Genomic DNA, 7,391 nt, shown 5'->3' on the forward strand with positions numbered 1-7,391 from the left:
CTTTTACACTGTCCAGACAGCATCAGATAGATGGTCTATACATGCAGAGACAGAGGGGAGCTGTTACACTGTCCAGATAGCATCAGATAGATGATCTATACATACAGAGACAGAGGGGAGCTTTTTCACTGTCCAGACAGCATCAGATAGATGGTTTATACATACAGAGGGGAGCTGTTTCACTGTCCAGACAGAATCAGATAGATGGTTTATACATACAGAGGGGAGCTGTATCACTGTCCAGACAGCATAAGATAGATGGTCTATACATACAGAGGGGAGCTGTTACACTGTCCAGACAGCATCAGTTAGATGGTCTATACATACAGAGGGGAGATGTTACACTGTCCAGACAGTATCAGATAGGTGGTCTATACATACAGAGGGGAGCTGTTTCACTGACCAGACAGCATCAGATAGATGGTCTATACATGCAGAGACAGAGGGGAGCTGTTACACTGTCCAGACAGCATCAGATAGATGGTCTATACATACAGAGACAGAGGGGAGCTGTTTCACTGTCCAGAGAGCATCAGATAGATGGTCTATACATACAGAAGGGAGCTGTTACACTGTCCAGACAGCATCAGATAGATGGTCTATACATACAGAGGGGAGCTGTTTCACTGACCAGACAGCATCAGATAGATAGCCTATACATACAGAGACAGAGGGGAGCTGTTACCTTGTCCAGACAGCATCAGATAGGTGGTCTACACATACAGAGGGGAGCTGTTTCACTGTCAAGACAGCACCAGATAGATGGTCTATACATACAGAGGGGAGCTGTTTCACTGACCAGACAGCATCAGATAGGTGGTCTATACATACAGAGGGGAGCTTTTACACTGTCCAGACAGCATCAGATAGATGGTCTAGACATACAGAGAGGAGCTGTTTCACTGTCCAGACAGCATCAGATAGATGGTCTATACATACAGATGGGAGCTGTTACACTGTCCAGACAGCATCAGATAGATGGTCTATACATACAGAGACAGAGGAGAGCTGTTTCACTGTCCAGACAGCATCAGATATATGGTCTATACATACAGAGGGGAGCTGTTACACTGTCCAGACAGCATCAGATAGATGGTCTATACATACAGAGGGGAGCTGTTTCACTGACCAGACAGCATCAGATAGATGGCCTATACATACAGAGACAGAGGGGAGCTGTTACCTTGTCCAGACAGCATCAGATAGATGGTCTATACATACAGAGACAGAGGGGAGCTGTTTCACTGTCCAGACAGCATCAGATAGATGGTCTATACATACAGAGTGGAGCTGTTACACTGTCCAGACAGCATCAGATAGATGGTCTATACATACAGATTGGAGCTGTTTCACTGACCAGACAGCATCAGATAGGTGGTCTATACATACAGAGGGGAGCAGTTACACTGACCTGACGGAATCAGATAGATGGTCTATACATACAGAGGGGAGCTGTTTCACTGTCCAGACAGCATCAGATAGATGGTCTATACATACAGAGCGGAGCTGTTACACTGACCAGACAGCATCAGATTGATGGTGTATACATGCAGAGACAGAGGGGAGCTGTTACACTGTCCAGACATCATCAGATAGATGGTCTATACATACAGAGACTGAGGGGAGCTGTTTCACTGTCCAGACAGCATCAGATAGATGGTCTATACATACAGAGGGGAGCTGTTACACTGTCCAGACAGCATCAGATAGATGGTTTATAGATACAGAGACAGAGGGGAGCTGTTACACTGTCCAGACAGCATCAGATATATGGTCTATACATACAGAGGGGAGCTGTTTCACTGACCAGACAGCATCAGATAGATGGCCTATACATACAGAGACAGAGGGTAGCAGTTACACTGTCCAGACTGCATCAGATAGATGGTCTATTCATACAGAGGGGAGATGTTTCACTGTCCAGACAGAATCAGATAGATGGTCTATAAATACAGAGGGGAGCTGTTACACTGTCCAGACAGCATCAGATAGATGGTCTATACATACAGAGGGGAGCTGTTTCACTGACCAGACAGCATCAGATAGATGGTCTATACATGCAGAGACAGAGGGGAGCTGTTACACTGTCCAGACAGCATCAGATAGATGGTCTATACATACAGAGACAGAGGGGAGCTGTTTCACTGTCCAGACAGCATCAGATAGATGGTCTATACATACAGAGGGGAGCTGTTACACTGTCCAGACAGCATCAGATAGATGGTCTATACATACAGAGGGGAGCTGTTTCACTGACCAGACAGCATCAGATAGATGGCCTATACATACAGAGACAGAGGGGAGCTGTTACCTTGTCCAGACAGCATCAGATAGGTGGTCTACACATACAGAGGGGAGCTGTTTCACTGTCCAGACAGCATCAGATAGATGGTCTATACATACAGAGGGGAGCTGTTACACTGTCCAGACAGCATCAGATAGATGGTCTATACATACAGAGACAGAGGAGAGCTGTTTCACTGTCCAGACAGCATCAGATATATGGTCTATACATACAGAGGGGAGCTGTTACACTGTCCAGACAGCATCAGATAGATGGTCTATACATACAGAGGGGAGCTGTTTCACTGACCAGACAGCATCAGATAGATGGCCTATACATACAGAGACAGAGGGGAGCTGTTACCTTGTCCAGACAGCATCAGATAGATGGTCTATACATACAGAGACAGAGGGGAGCTGTTTCACTGTCCAGACAGCATCAGATAGATGGTCTATACATACAGAGTGGAGCTGTTACACTGTCCAGACAGCATCAGATAGATGGTCTATACATACAGATTGGAGCTGTTTCACTGACCAGACAGCATCAGATAGGTGGTCTATACATACAGAGGGGAGCAGTTACACTGACCTGACGGAATCAGATAGATGGTCTATACATACAGAGGGGAGCTGTTTCACTGTCCAGACAGCATCAGATAGATGGTCTATACATACAGAGCGGAGCTGTTACACTGACCAGACAGCATCAGATTGATGGTGTATACATGCAGAGACAGAGGGGAGCTGTTACACTGTCCAGACATCATCAGATAGATGGTCTATACATACAGAGACTGAGGGGAGCTGTTTCACTGTCCAGACAGCATCAGATAGATGGTCTATACATACAGAGGGGAGCTGTTACACTGTCCAGACAGCATCAGATAGATGGTTTATAGATACAGAGACAGAGGGGAGCTGTTACACTGTCCAGACAGCATCAGATATATGGTCTATACATACAGAGGGGAGCTGTTTCACTGACCAGACAGCATCAGATAGATGGCCTATACATACAGAGACAGAGGGTAGCAGTTACACTGTCCAGACTGCATCAGATAGATGGTCTATTCATACAGAGGGGAGATGTTTCACTGTCCAGACAGAATCAGATAGATGGTCTATAAATACAGAGGGGAGCTGTTACACTGTCCAGACAGCATCAGATAGATGGTCTATACATACAGAGGGGAGCTGTTTCACTGACCAGACAGCATCAGATAGATGGTCTATACATGCAGAGACAGAGGGGAGCTGTTACACTGTCCAGACAGCATCAGATAGATGGTCTATACATACAGAGACAGAGGGGAGCTGTTTCACTGTCCAGACAGCATCAGATAGATGGTCTATACATACAGAGGGGAGCTGTTACACTGTCCAGACAGCATCAGATAGATGGTCTATACATACAGAGGGGAGCTGTTTCACTGACCAGACAGCATCAGATAGATGGCCTATACATACAGAGACAGAGGGGAGCTGTTACCTTGTCCAGACAGCATCAGATAGGTGGTCTACACATACAGAGGGGAGCTGTTTCACTGTCAAGACAGCACCAGATAGATGGTCTATACATACAGAGGGGAGCTGTTACACTGTCCAGACAGCATCAGATAGATGGTCTATACATACAGAGACAGAGGAGAGCTGTTACACTGACCAGACAGCATCAGATAGATGGTCTATACATACAGAGGGGAGCTGTTTCACTGACCAGACAGCATCAGATAGGTGGTGTATACATACAGAGGGTAGCTTTTACACTGTCCAGACAGCATCAGATAGATGGTCTAGACATACAGAGAGGAGCTGTTTCACTGTCCAGACAGCATCAGATAGATGGTCTATACATACAGAGGGGAGCTGTTACACTGTCCAGACAGCATCAGATAGATGGTCTATACATACAGAGACAGAGGGGAGCTGTTTCACTGTCCAGACAGCATCAGATAGATGGTCTATACATACAGAGGGGAGCTGTTACACTGTCCAGACAGCATCAGATAGATGGTCTATACATACAGAGGGGAGCTGTTTCACTGACCAGACAGCATCAGATAGATGGCCTATACATACAGAGACAGAGGGGAGCTGTTACCTTGTCCAGACAGCATCAGATAGATGGTCTATACATACAGAGACAGAGGGGAGCTGTTACACTGTCCAGACAGCATCAGATAGGTGGTCTACACATACAGAGGGGAGCTGTTTCACTGTCAAGACAGCACCAGATAGATGGTCTATACATACAGAGGGGAGCTGTTTCACTGACCAGACAGCATCAGATAGGTGGTCTATACATACAGAGGGGAGCTTTTACACTGTCCAGACAGCATCAGATAGATGGTCTAGACATACAGAGAGGAGCTGTTTCACTGTCCAGACAGCATCAGATAGATGGTCTATACATACAGAGGGGAGCTGTTACACTGTCCAGACAGCAACAGATAGATGGTCTATACATACAGAGACAGAGGAGAGCTGTTTCACTGTCCAGACAGCATCAGATAGATGGTCTATACATACAGAGGGGAGCTGTTACACTGTCCAGACAGCATCAGATAGATGGTCTATACATACAGAGGGGAGCTGTTTCACTGACCAGACAGCATCAGATAGATGGCCTATACATACAGAGACAGAGGGGAGCTGTTACCTTGTCCAGACAGCATCAGATAGATGGTCTATACATACAGAGACAGAGGGGAGCTGTTTCACTGTCCAGACAGCATCAGATAGATGGTCTATACATACAGAGGGGAGCTGTTACACTGTCCAGACAGCATCAGATAGATGGTCTATACATACAGATTGGAGCTGTTTCACTGACCAGACAGCATCAGATAGGTGGTCTATACATACAGAGGGGAGCTGTTACACTGACCTGACGGAATCAGATAGATGGTCTATACATACAGAGGGGAGCTGTTTCACTGTCCAGACAGCATCAGATAGATGGTCTATACATACAGAGCGGAGCTGTTACACTGACCAGACAGCATCAGATTGATGGTCTATACATGCAGAGACAGAGGGGAGCTGTTACACTGTCCAGACATCATCAGATAGATGGTCTATACATACAGAGACTGAGGGGAGCTGTTTCACTGTCCAGACAGCATCAGATAGATGGTCTATACATACAGAGGGGAGCTGTTACACTGTCCAGACAGCATCAGATAGATGGTTTATACATACAGAGACAGAGGGGACCTGTTACACTGTCCAGACAGCATCAGATATATGGTCTATACATACAGAGGGGAGCTGTTTCACTGACCAGACAGCATCAGATAGATGGCCTATAAATACAGAGACAGAGGGTAGCAGTTACACTGTCCAGACAGCATCAGATAGATGGTCTATTCATACAGAGGGGAGATGTTTCACTGTCCAGACAGAATCAGATAGATGGTCTATAAATACAGAGGGGAGCTGTTACACTGTGAAGACAGCATCAGATAGATGGTCTATACATACAGAGGGGAGCTGTTTCACTGACCAGACAGCATCAGATAGATGGTCTATACATGCAGAGACAGAGGGGAGCTGTTACACTGTCCAGACAGCATCAGATAGATGGTCTATACATACAGAGACAGAGGGGAGCTGTTTCACTGTCCAGACAGCATCAGATAGATGGTCTATACATACAGAGGGGAGCTGTTACACTGTCCAGACAGCATCAGATAGATGGTCTATACATGCAGAGGGGAGCTGTTACACTGTCCAGACAGCATCAGATAGATGGTCTATACATACAGAGACAGAGGGGAGCTGTTACACTGTCCAGACAGCATCAGATAGGTGGTCTATACATACAGAGAAGAGCTGTTTCACTGTCCAGACAGCATCAGATAGATGGTCTATACATACAGAGGGGAGCTGTTTCACTGACCAGACAGCATCAGATAGATGGCCTATAAATACAGAGACAGAGGGTAGCAGTTACACTGTCCAGACAGCATCAGATATATGGTCTATACATACAGAGGGGAGCTTTTTCACTGACCAGACAGCATCAGATAGATGGCCTATAAATACAGAGACAGAGGGTAGCAGTTACACTGTCCAGACAGCATCAGATAGATGGTCTATTCATACAGAGGGGAGATGTTTCACTGTCCAGACAGAATCAGATAGATGGTCTATAAATACAGAGGGGAGCTGTTACACTGTCCAGACAGCATCAGATAGATGGTCTATACATACAGAGGGGAGCTGTTTCACTGACCAGACAGCATCAGATAGATGGTCTATACATGCAGAGACAGAGGGGAGCTGTTACACTGTCCAGACAGCATCAGATAGATGGTCTATACATACAGAGACAGAGGGGAGCTGTTTCACTGTCCAGACAGCATCAGATAGATGGTCTATACATACAGAGGGGAGCTGTTACACTGTCCAGACAGCATCAGATAGATGGTCTATACATACAGAGTGGAGCTGTTACACTGTCCAGACAGCATCAGATAGATGGTCTATACATACAGATTGGAGCTGTTTCACTGACCAGACAGCATCAGAAAGGTGGTCTATACATACAGAGGGGAGCAGTTACACTGACCTGACGGAATCAGATAGATGGTCTATACATACAGAGGGGAGCTGTTTCACTGTCCTGACAGCATCAGATAGATGGTCTATACATACAGAGCGGAGCTGTTACACTGACCAGACAGCATCAGATTGATGGTGTATACATGCAGAGACAGAGGGGAGCTGTTACACTGTCCAGACATCATCAGATAGATGGTCTATACATACAGAGACTGAGGGGAGCTGTTTCACTGTCCAGACAGCATCAGATAGATGGTCTATACATACAGAGGGGAGCTGTTACACTGTCCAGACAGCATCAGATAGATGGTTTATAGATACAGAGACAGAGGGGAGCTGTTACACTGTCCAGACAGCATCAGATATATGGTCTATACATACAGAGGGGAGCTGTTTCACTGACCAGACAGCATCAGATAGATGGCCTATACATACAGAGACAGAGGGTAGCAGTTACACTGTCCAGACTGCATCAGATAGATGGTCTATTCATACAGAGGGGAGATGTTTCACTGTCCAGACAGAATCAGATAGATGGT

This window comes from Salmo salar, chromosome 11, assembly GCF_965601325.2.
Source record: "Salmo salar chromosome 11, fSalSal1, whole genome shotgun sequence".
Taxonomy (NCBI): domain Eukaryota; kingdom Metazoa; phylum Chordata; class Actinopteri; order Salmoniformes; family Salmonidae; genus Salmo; species Salmo salar.